Below are 9,678 nucleotides of genomic sequence, written 5' to 3' on the forward strand. Positions count from 1 at the left end.
TTACTAGTTAAATATCATGACCCAATTATATAGATGACAATTTATCATTGAAGTTCTCCCTAAATTTGACAATTTTCAGACAATCACATGTTCTGTTTTCTATAGAAAAGAAATGAATAAATATAATAAAGTGATCTCCAAGTCTCTACTGTTTGAAATATTAACACATGGATTTTACATCAAATATATTTAGAAAATTCTATATTGAAATATGTTGAGTCGTAATGATTTGTAGGACTCCCTAACATACTTTAGTAATCTTTAAAGGTGATATACAATACTTAGCAATTTTCAAAGTTCTTGACTTCTAAGTATTTCATTTTATAGATGATATCATAGTAACTCCACTCTGGGAAGTACAGCATGAAATTGTGTGTGTGTGTGTGTGTGTGTGTGTGTGTGCGCACACGCACGTGTGCGTGTTTTAGCATTTAACATTGCAGTGACCTACAGAAACTGTGTACTGGGCACACTAAGCATTAGATATGGATGTACATTCTACCATACAGTGATAGAAGGGACAATTGGGTGTAGTGACATTTTGTTTGTATTTTAATAAATAAAGTTTGTATGAGAATCAGAAAAGTAAAACAGCTACACTGACCAGCCTTAAAGACCAGGCAGCAATGACATGCACCTTTAATCCCAGTAATCACACTAGCTTGCCATAGAAACCAGGTGGTCATGGTGCACACCCTTAATCCCAGAATTTGAGAGGATTATAAAATGGGAGGAGACAGCTCTCAGTCTCATTCTGAGATTCCTGAAGGCAGGATCACCTTTTTGGCAGGATCAACCAAAACAGTGGCTGGCTGTTTTGCTTTTCTGACCTTCAGATTGAAACCCGATTTCTGTCTCTGAGTTTTTATTACCCATGCTTCATCCAGGATTTACCACGCCAAGGCCTCATTTTAAGATTTCCTTAGCAATTTCTCCATTATTGGGCAAGAGTCTGGTTGAGAATGGGCCATGGATGCTGCTGGACCAAAGACCCAGCTGGGTACTTCCTTTGGCTGATCTTAGCGCTTGTTGCCAGTGCAGGATTCTGTGTGATGTCATGGCCTTAGCCTGATGCAGACCCTTGACACAGAGCTCTGGGATGACAGTCCCCTTTTGAACCCTTCTGGAATACACTGTGTTCAGATGCACTGACAACAATTTAAAGGTAGATGCTAGATTACTCGTTATTATAAAAAGCCATGTCACATGGGAGGATAAGATTTCTCTGCTTTTTAATTTTGTTTTTTTAATTGAGACAAGGTCTGACTGCATAACCCTGGCTGGCTGGGAGCTCTGTATGTAGAGCAGTCTCAAGCTCACAGAGATCCATTTGCTTCTGCCTCAGCCTCTTGAGTGATGGATTTAAAGGAGCTTACCCCATGCCCAGCCCCTTCCCCAGGTGTCTTCTTGCATGGCTCTGTGGAGTGGAGGAGATGGTTCAGCAGGTTGAGTATGTAGCTATTCTTTTTCCTGTGTGCTTTCTGTACCACCCCGCCTCTTTACTGTTATCAGCGAGCAGAGCAGTGTTTCTGTATACTCCATGAAGGTGGAGTCAAGTATCTTTGATGTCTCTATCTTTAGCCAGGACCATTGGCAGGATTGTCTGTATCTCATCAAATCAGCATCATTGTCTCAGATGTTCCTTGTTTTTAGTTGAGTCCTGGGAAGTTTGTTTTACTGTTTAAGTAAAATGTAATGTCGTGAAACGGTGCCGACCTATTTGTTGGCTGAGGAACCAGGAATGAGTCACCTTCATTTGAAAATCCAAACTTCGGAGTGCCCCAGAATTCAGCACTTTTTGAACCTTGATAGCACAAGTAGAAAATTTCACACTTGACCTCATGGGACAGGTCACTTTCAAAAGACAGGTTCACTAGAAACGTTGGATGAAGCTGCCTTCAGGTAGATGCATGGCGTGTTGATGAAACAGAAGTGAATTTTTCTTTCATAAATGGAGCTATATCATGCATATGTAAATATTTCAAAATCTTCAAAAAAAAATCTAAAAGCCAAAGCACTTGTAGTCTTGAACATTCCAGATAAGGAGTGCTCAGCTTGTGTTCTCTTTCTGAGAATACTGATACACACTCCGCATCGTTCCAATCTTAACCTCATGTTTCACCCCACTCGGAGCTTCCCCGTCGACACCCCTCAAGACCCTGATGACTATTAGCTTGGAACCATGCCTTGAGCAGGGGGCTACGGAGCACCTACTCATGTCTTCCTACCCTGTCTTCGGTCCTAGACATGCAAGTCTTTTAAATTCATGTTTTAGCTGACTCATCTGGTGCTGGGGCGGGCCGTCTTGCTGGGTGACTTTTTTAAGTCTTAGGCACTACATATCCAGAGTGGACATTTTCTTCTGACTTGATACAAAATGACAAACTCTTCCCCGGGCTCGGTGGTGGTGACTTTTTCCCCTTGTAAGTGGTGTGAGATTTTAGATTGCCCTTGATGAGCTTAAAAAAAAAAAAAAACCAAACAGATTCTTATTTTCCTTTTAGAATTTATGTAAGAGTCAAATGTCTGTTTAACGTGACCACATATGGAGACCACGGGTACTGTACTGATTTTCTAGATTTTTAGCATACCAGCGGTTAGTCTATGCTTTGGGGTGTTTAGTCTTTCACTCCAACAATTTATCCCAAAGTTGATCTGCCTCTTGAGGCACTTATGAGTAGTGATAAGATATTGACCGTACATCTTTTGAAGATCTTTCTGTTTAAAGCAAGAAACAGAAGTGAGCCTGCTGAAGCTTGCATTCAGAGTTGTCTCAATAAGGTATGGTAGAAGAACAAGATGCCCATGCAATAGAAGAACCTTGTCTGGGGACATCAGAAGCTCTTTCCCCAATGCACTCTGATTGCTGCATAAGAGTAGGAAATGGTTCAAGCCTGCTTCCTCTGGCCTTCTTAGACATACCTCTGGGAAGCAGTCTTTCTATCCCACCTGCAGGTGCCGGAGTTTGCCGCTTCTCTTTGCATCTTTTCTGGAATGTCTCCATCTTGCTTTGTTTCCTTGCAGGCTCCCTCCTGACTTTTCTGCAGGTGATGCTGCTCAGGGCGCCTCCTGAACCTGACGGTTAACCTCGGTTGTCAACACGATGGGTTTATAAGTAGAAGATAGTTCTGCTCATATCTGTGAGGGATTATATCGATTAGGTTACATGAGATGGGAAGACCCACTTGAAATGCAGCAGTATCAGGTTGGGGTCCCAGACTGAGTCAAAAAGGGAGCATGAGCTGAGTGCCAGCATTCATGTCTCCCCTCTTCTTGACTGTTGACACAGTGCCATTACCTCACTGCCCTGCCCCCATCCCTTCGATGCTATGATAGACATGGCGCTGGGAGCCCACATGATCCCTTCCTTCCTTACGTTGTCTTTGCCAGGTATTTTTTTTTTTTTTTTGTCTCAGTGATGTGACATAGAGCCAGTCCAGAGAGCATTCCCTAGAGATAAAATGGCTGCCGTCGTGGGAAGACATTTGCAACCTTGGGACAGGTGAAGTTTCCAAAGCCTAAATCTACTGATAGAGGTAAAAGACAAAAAAAAACAAAAAAACTTTCTCTCTAGGTTGATCACAATTGCTCGGCTAGATATGTCTCTCTGCTGATGTCACATGGTATGGAAACCCTCTTCTCATGACTGAAGAAAAAAAAAATCCTGAAGAAAACATCATTGGGAGAGGAGGGTGGAGGGGGAGAATGGGAGGAATGTCCCTGGCCAGGAGGCCGGAGGTGCCCCAGGAAGCTGTTTCCTCTGAATAGTTAAATGGCTGCCTCTCAACTTGCACAATGTCACATTGAATTTGAAACAGGGAACTTTTTATATTTTTCCCCTGATTGTGCTGGCACCTGGCAGATGCCTATTTACCACAGGCATCAATACACATAGTAATCAAAGGAAATCAGAGGCACAGATTAGCAACAGCTGCAAGTCATTAGTGACAGACACGGGAAAGCACAATTCTGCACCCAACTTTGAAATAACCAATATGAGTATTTCAGAGCACGAGGGTTACCGCAGGGCACCCGCTAACATGAGAGCAGCCAAACAATAGCTGGGCTTGTCTCTCCGGAGAGCCCTCTTCACACAGGCAGCCACACACACAGTTGTACACCAATCAATCACGACTATCAGTCCGCTGAATGTGAGCCCTCTGCACAGTACATGTGCCATGCTGGCCTCCCAATCAAAGGTGGTCCGGACGGAGAAGGAACCCCCGGCTGGTGGCACACTCCGCCATTCCCTAGTGCAATTTTGCTGCCATATGTTTGAGTATGTGGCTGATGCCTCAATTTTGCCACTGGCCTGGCTCAAAGGGGGGTATCTAGAGGGGAAAAATAAAGTCATCACTCCTCATTGAATACCATTTTTTTTTTGTGCCACTGTTCCATTTGAAAATCAGCTGCAATTGATGGCCGTTCTCTTGGTAGTTACATATTTTTCCTTGGCAGCACTAACCTTAGCCTACTCCAAAAAAAAAATGCTGCTCAATTTTTAGCTTTTTCCTAATCAATTCATTCAGTGCCTGCCTTGGTGGAATGCAAGTTGGTCATTTAAAAATTTCTAGCTGTTGCCTGATATGTCCCAAAACAAATTTAGCCGGCATGGGTTGCTATTTTGGACCATCTTGGAAATGCAGATTTACTGTACAACTGGGTAATGGCTTAGAGATAAACAGAAGCAGTGAGCTGCTGTTGAGGCTGGTCCCTGACAGTCTGATCAGCAGGACCGGGAGAAATTTAGCATTATATATATACTGTGATAATTGGGCCATTGGACTATTGGCTATGGCTTAAATTGGCCCCTGTATTCCATGTGGTCTTCTCTCCCCTCGCTTGATTGGAAAGTTTAATTTTTTAAAAAGATATTTCTTCATTCTTCCTTCCCTTCTTCTTTAAAACTATTTTCCGAAGGTTTTTCTAAATATTCTTGCTGTAACTAGTGGCTAGTTTCAAAGATTAAGATAATAAGTGGGGAAAATGCTGCCTTTTATCTGATACAGAGCCGACCATTAAACCTCAGATCTTTAATAACAAGCGAAGAGCTCTATTCTTTGCACTCTTAAGAGCAAGCGTCCTTCTAAGCATTCTGGTAGACATGGTTCAACTCTGTGTCTTACTCAGCCAACTTGCTTTCTAAAAAGAGATTGTTTTCCACTTACCAAAATACCAGGTGTAGGGAATGTTATGTTTTAGGATTATTTTATGGGGAATCAAAGGTCTACTATCCATGATTCCATTTGCTGGAAGTTAGCACAGATTTGTTGAATGTCTGCTGTAGGGTATGATGGACACGGCAACAAAATGGGTAAGTGACTTGGTCACAGTATGCTGGGCTGTCAGGGAGGCTGAGCAGAGTATACCCAAGGTGTCTTCATTGCCTGTGTCTTAATCCCTTCCTCTCTTTTTAATTTTCCTTCCTAGTCTATTTTCTTTCTCCTCTATGGTCTGCACATTATGACCAGAACTTAGAGGGACAAAATGAAAATATGTTTGCTACTCAGAATTAAATAAGATGCGTACTGGTAATATGTATTATTTGTGATAAAATTTCTATAAAAAAGCGCTGTAACCCAGCAGAAGTTTTCCTCTTTCCCTGGCAACAGTCAGCTGCTGGGATGTGTTCTTCCACACAGCGGCTCAAGGACTCAGGCTTTTTGCATCCTGCGGTCAGGCTTGAGAGTCATCTGCTTCCAGTTGGTGCAAAATTAAGGAGAGGGCGAGAAACCGTAGCCATTTCTCAAGCAACTGGGCTCAAAGTGGTAAACAGCATTTCTGCTCACACACTGTAGGTAAAGCTGCCTCAATGAACTCACCTACATGAAAGCGAGCTTTGGAAATTCTTATCTCTGGCTAGAATAGACACTTCAAGGTGCCAATCCTAGACCACAGAGGCCAGAAGACAGACTTGAGTCTAATAAGGATGTGTTGGGTACCCTGTTAATTTCAAGGGAGAGGCAATGGATAAATCTTCGTCAGGGGTGCTACTTGTCCTAGAGGTTCAATGTGATACCCAAGTACAATGAGAGCAGATGTAGGACTCTTCTGGTCACGACTCAGAGGGGACACTGCTGAAGCGCCATATTAAATGGCTTTATTTAACAGAGAAGGGGGAGGAGGGTCAGACCTGAGAAACGTGTCCAGCAAAGATGTCTAGTGTGTTGAGAGGTGGCTGAGTGTTCCCATGTGTCAGGTTCCCAAAGATGTGAGGGTATTGAGGACCAGGTTACAGAAGGCCCTGTGGGCTGTGAGACCCAGGCTGGGATCATGAGAGTGCCATGGTCCTCCGCACATTAAATTCAGCTTCTCCAATCAGATCCCTTTCTTGGATGCTTTATTACATATGTGGAAGAAAACCGGTTTGTGAAACTTGAGAAGCCATCATGAGTTTTTAAGATGAAAAGCGTTTGTTTTCTGACAAGGCAGAGAATATTCCTAGCAACCATTGTTATTATGTAGGAGGGTAATCTTGTAAGAGACTAACAAAAGTACATTTATTTATTTTTTTATCTGACTTCAAAGCTGACATTTCATCTGAGGTCTTAGGCTTCTTACTTTTCCATTAACACTTGTAATAATAAATGATGCCAGGCAGAGGGTCACGGAAGAGGGAGAGGGAGGCAGAGGTGTTCCGAGTTATTCAGGAGGGCTGACAGTGTGTCATTCACCACTGTGAAAAATATCTTACAAAAGCACTTAGGACGGAAGGAAGAAGGGTTCATCTGGCCTCACAGTGTGAAGAGACCTTCTCTGTGGCCTTGCTAGTTTCTCAATGAGTATTTGCTTTCTTCTTTTCCTTAGATGATCTCAAACAGGCTGGTAAATATGTCTACCCTATCTATGGCCATTTTTATATGAAAAGAGATTAGCATAACAGAGTAACTTTTATATCCTTTATTATTAACCTAAGAAATGCATAATGAACATCTTTTGAAAACAGAGACTCTGGGAGTAGAGATGATGGAGAGACAGAAATATGAGTCACCTGAGATTTCTCTCTGTACCTGACAGAGAAGATTCCAGTGTATAATTATCGTAGCTCTAACACTGCAGAGATGTGAAAAGTTCCAAGAGGAAGGCATAGACAGGAAGAAGAAGGAATTTAGTGCTGTAGCACACAGGGAAGTCTTGATGGATTGGGTACCACGGGCATTAGATAGGACTTTTACAGGTGGAAAGAAATTAATCCAGAAAGAGAAGCTAGATTTGAGTGGGGCAGATAGCTCAATTGGTAAAGAGTTTGCTGCTCTGGGGAGATGGAGACAAGAAAAATCCTAAGGCTCATTGGACAACCAGTATAGAAGATTCAGCAATCTCCAGGTTTGGTGAGAGATCCTGCCTCAAAATGTAAGGTAGAGAGCAGCTGAAGACACTCGGTGTTGACCTCAGGCCTCCACATGTGTATGTACATATATTCTCGTGATCATACGTATACACATGTGTGTGTGTGAGAGAGAGACAGAGAGACAGAGATAGATAGACAGACAGACAGACAGACTCAGAGAGAGAGTTAGACTTGCTATAGTACAGGAGGGCATATTTGAGGATAAGCAGTCAGGACCATATTCCCTACTAGGAGAGGAGAGTGGCGAGGGAACAGGTCTTTGGACTTAGGCTCATGAGACCAGGCTGTGCAGGGTGTTGAATACATGGTTAGGGAGGCTGCATCTAAGAAGGGAAGAGCCAACTACTAAGCTTTCCAGTAGAGAGAGGTAATACCTAGATTGACTGACAAGGATGCTGACATGCAAAGAATTTCCCAGAAATCAGCCAAATGTGGTCAATTATAGTATGAGGAACAAAAGGCTTAGAATACTAGCAAAGAGCGTGACTCCTGATATAAGGACAGCCGAGTGTGCACACACATAGGGCTCTTTGGAAAACATGATCTTCCTTGTCCCACAACCTAAAGTTTTGGCTTTTGTTTGTTTTCCCTCTGCAGGTGCAGGTCCTATAATTCTGAATACTTTGGTAGCCAGAGAAGGTCCCGTGGGTTAGGAGGCCTGTGAAATATAATACAAATGATGACTGTTGGAAAAAAACCCTTTTGAGAAAAGGAAGAGGCAACATTTACTAGTGCTTGAAATGGGAGAGTGCTGTCCAATTGGCTTTTTTTTTTTAAACTGTAAAATATAGAATAGAAAATGCTTGAAGATTTCCTTTTTAGAACTTGGCAAAAATTACAGCAGATGAACATTAGGCAAAATGAAGGGGGGGATTTTGCTCACATATGAAAGTTTATAAGAACTCTGGTTGAGTCTGGCTTCAGTATTTGCTGAAGTTTGTGGCTGTGTCAACAAAGATGGGTTAAAGTAAGCATATTTCAGATCCTAAACCGAGCGGCTTCACAGTCTGGAATAGAGAGTAGATTTAAAATGCTTTAAAATGGGTTTCCTTTTCTTCCCTCCAGCTGTGCCTGGCGCTAGGCGAAGATGAACTGGCATGTTCTTTGTTCAGAGTGACTTACCCACCCTGGGGTGTCGGGCACATTAGAGTTTTGAATCTTGAGTCTTTTCAGTCAGTTGGCAGTGGGCTAGAAGGAAATGCATTGGGAGCAGCCAAGTTACCGTTTGACATGGTACTTCAATACCTGAAATAGTTCTCCGGACTACGATGGCTGGTCTCAGTGGGTAAAGCAGAGTAATGACTGCGAGGCCTTCGCTGGCATCAGCCTCTGGATCTTTTGGCTCGTCTGGCTGACCAACAGATTAGAGTTAGCGTGGGGCAAGGCATTAGCATCCTAGTGAATCTCTTGGTTTTATTCCGAACCTTCTTGAGTGCACTCGCCACTCTGACTTGGTCTGGTGGTTTTATGGATTTGATAAGTCTTCTCAGCACCCAGATCCCAGAGACCTTTCGGGAACAGTGGCCCCTCGTTATGCACCTGTTTTCTCCCTGAAGCAAATTTTAATTTCTAAAGTCTGGACAGAAATTTCCACCTCCCCCTTTTATAAAATGCTTTCCACTTATTGTGCTTAACCATTTATCATAATCTTTCAGGAACATAAGTATCAAACTACTGTCTTGTTTGTTTTCTTTTTAATATTGTGAATTAAACTTGAGAACTTTTTTTAAAAAAAGATTTAATCTTTCAGTTCATTTTTTTGTCCTGTATAGGGCCTATATTTTGAAGGTAAAGCTTTAAAAATTTTCATATTGGGAAAACATACCAATATTAACACAAAGAGATAACTTGGCAGAGAGAATTATCAGAAGATGGCAGAGTAGAGAGCACTGGTCATCTGTCTTTCTACCCAAGCTGCAGAGATTCTGCTCTGGCAGAATTTTTCTGATGTAACCGTTTTTGAGCGCTAATGTCTACCCAAGGCTTGCAGCATCCAGTGAAAGGCTTATAAGGTAAATTGTGGTTAATTCTATTCAGTTTCAGCTCTTGGCACAGTGACCTTCTAATAGGCAGTTGTGTACTGTTCCTGGGACAGCTCAAAGTCTTATGAGAATCACGGTGGGAATAATGGTGGGAATCATGGCGGGAGTCATGGCGGGAGTCATGGTGGGAATCATGGTGGGAATAATGGTGGGAGTCATGGTGGGAGTCATGGTGGGAATCATGGTGGGAATAATGGTGGGAATAATGGTGGGAGTCATGGTGGGAGTCATGGCGGGAGTCATGGCGGGAGTCATGGTGGGAGTCATGGCGGGAGTCATGGAGGG

This window comes from Microtus ochrogaster, chromosome 16 (assembly GCF_000317375.1).
Source record: "Microtus ochrogaster isolate Prairie Vole_2 chromosome 16, MicOch1.0, whole genome shotgun sequence".
NCBI lineage: Eukaryota > Metazoa > Chordata > Mammalia > Rodentia > Cricetidae > Microtus > Microtus ochrogaster.